The 2,416-nt window shown below is 39.8% G+C and overlaps 1 pseudogene; it reads left to right on the forward strand.

Moving 5' to 3' along the window:
• Positions 1 to 387: 387 nt before the first annotated feature.
• Positions 388 to 1,452, forward strand: LOC102019823 (annotated as a pseudogene).
• Positions 1,453 to 2,416: the final 964 nt, after the last annotated feature.

Below are 2,416 nucleotides of genomic sequence, written 5' to 3' on the forward strand. Positions count from 1 at the left end.
TCTAGATAACTCAGGCCAAAATCCTCCTAGTCATTCATGACTCCATTTCTCAGCTCATACCCAATCTATCAGCCAATCGTGTTGGCATTATTTTTAAAACTTCTCTAGGATGTGACCACGTCCCCTTTCTTTCCCTAATTGTACTCTGGTTCAAGCCTCCACTATCTGCTGCCTGAATTATTGGCATCGTCTCCAAATGGGTCTTCTTTATGCTGTCGTTGTCTCTTTAGTTTACCCAATATGGCAGACAGAGCGAACCCATCAGTCCTCACCCACAGCTTGTTATCTCATTCCGAGTAGAAGCTGGAAGCCTGTCACGGTGTTAAAGCCCAATATTCCATTTTTCTTCTCTTTGACTCAGCTACAGAGGCCAGTGGAAACTTAGAAATGGAGGCTGAGGATTCAAGTGGCAGAGAATTGACAATGGGTTCCATAATGAACAAAGTGAGAGAGATTTTTTAAAAAATTTAAAAATGCAGATCTCACTGATGAGTCTCTGCTGAGTAAAGTCTCACTGAATAAAGTCTCTGCTGAAATGACAGATAACTCAGGAACTATTAACCAAATGACAATGATGGCGAACAACCCAGAGGACTGGTTAACTTTCTTACTCAAACTAGAGACAGTGTCCTCTAAATGATGCTCTTTTAAATAAACTGATTGGTCATTACAGTCCAGTAATTAGAGCACTGCCTCCTGATAAATATGGCCAAAAAGAGAGTTTTGCTCAAATTCAAGTGAGATTTGATAGATTAAAAGCCATTCCAGAGCCAGATGATGCACTCAACTTCTTGCAAACGGCCAGAGCAAATTGTGAGAAAGTCGCTTTGTGCATAGATCCTTTGCACAATTTGAACCGTCTCAAGGTAATTTCAAAAACAGAAAACAACTCCATAGAGCTGTGGGTAGTGGAGCAGTGCCACTAGAAATGCTGGAAATTGCCCTGCATAATTTAAATTTCAAAAAACAAACAAACAAAGAAACAAAGAAAAAAACAGCTGCTTTCAGAGGACAAAAAGAAGAGTTTATCAGCAGTTACAATATTAATGGCCCAGGAATCATCCTCCAGCTCACTTGGACATTTACAGAGTAGAAGCACCAGTTGTGATTCCAGAGGGCCAGCCGCTAAAGCCAGGTTTTCATGTGGGGAGAATATGCCTCCACAAGATGCAGAAATGATTTATCAAAATCCTTGAAACAAGCTAACAAAACTAAACGGTCTTGCCCATTTAGAAGAGTCCCAGTTAACCTTCTAAATGGTCTAGACTACCAAATAAAGACAGATGGTCAGTTATGCCAAGTTTTACAAAAAGGCAGATCTCTGGATCAGAATGTTGAAATTTGATTATGCCTGCATCTAAATCAAGTGGAAATAATTCCTGCGAATTGAGAAATTTAAAGTCTGTTCAAAATAACCATTCAAAGGAAGCTCTGGTATCAAATGAGTTTTGAACTTAGAACTGATTAAGTAACTCTGAAGAAAAAAGCTGAATCAAGTCTTGTACTTAAATTAGAAGACACTAGGCACATCAAGAAGCAAAGGTTCCAGAAAGCACCCAGAAACAATGGTAAGCTAAGAGAAAGTCAGAATGGGTGAACCAGGACCCTGCTGTACTTTCCAATCAGTGACAAATTCCAGACATAACCCCAAAGGCTGACACGGAGTACCGGCACTCACCCACTGCACCCTCAGCCCTTATTTATCTTCTATTTTTAAATTACAAATTTTTTAAAAGGTCCAATATTAGGAATTGTTTACCTGCTTTGTGATTGTAGAGAAACTATTAAAGTTTACAGACTCGGGCTGGGGATACAGCTCAGAGGCTCAAGTACCAGACTAGCAAGCGCAAAGTCACGCATTCGATTCCCAGTACCAAAAAAAAACAAAGAAAGGATAAAGTTTACAGACTCTTTATCAAAGTAACATTTTTAGATGCCTAAAATAAAACACTATGAAATTAAAAAAGGAAGCCAATTATATTGAAATACAGTGAACAAAGATTAAAGAAATCAGAATGTGTGATATATTCATATGTAAACTAGTACACTTAAAGGTAATATCTAGCAGGCCTCAAGCTAAGAGAATTTGTGCTGGACAATTTGATCCCTAACACCATTCAGACCTCAGCTCTATCTATTCTTTCCTCCAGGCACTCAGCTCTGATCACCCTAACTTCTACTTTGGGATTCTGAGAATCCAACTCAGGGCCTCACACACGCTAGGCAAGTGCTCTACCATGAAGCTATTGCTCCAGCCTAGGCTGCCTCCTTTGCTCATCCACCACTTAGCAGGTGCTGTTCCCCCAAATATCTGTATAGATTGTTCCTGCACCTCCTTCAGTTCTCTGATCAAATTTCACATTGACAGTGAGGCCTTCTTTGGCAACTTTTCTCACACACAAATACTCTAGCAGAA

The sequence above is a fragment of the Chinchilla lanigera genome, unplaced genomic scaffold (genome assembly GCF_000276665.1).
Source record: "Chinchilla lanigera isolate Chin_1 unplaced genomic scaffold, ChiLan1.0 scaffold00024, whole genome shotgun sequence".
NCBI classification, from domain to species: Eukaryota; Metazoa; Chordata; class Mammalia; order Rodentia; family Chinchillidae; genus Chinchilla; species Chinchilla lanigera.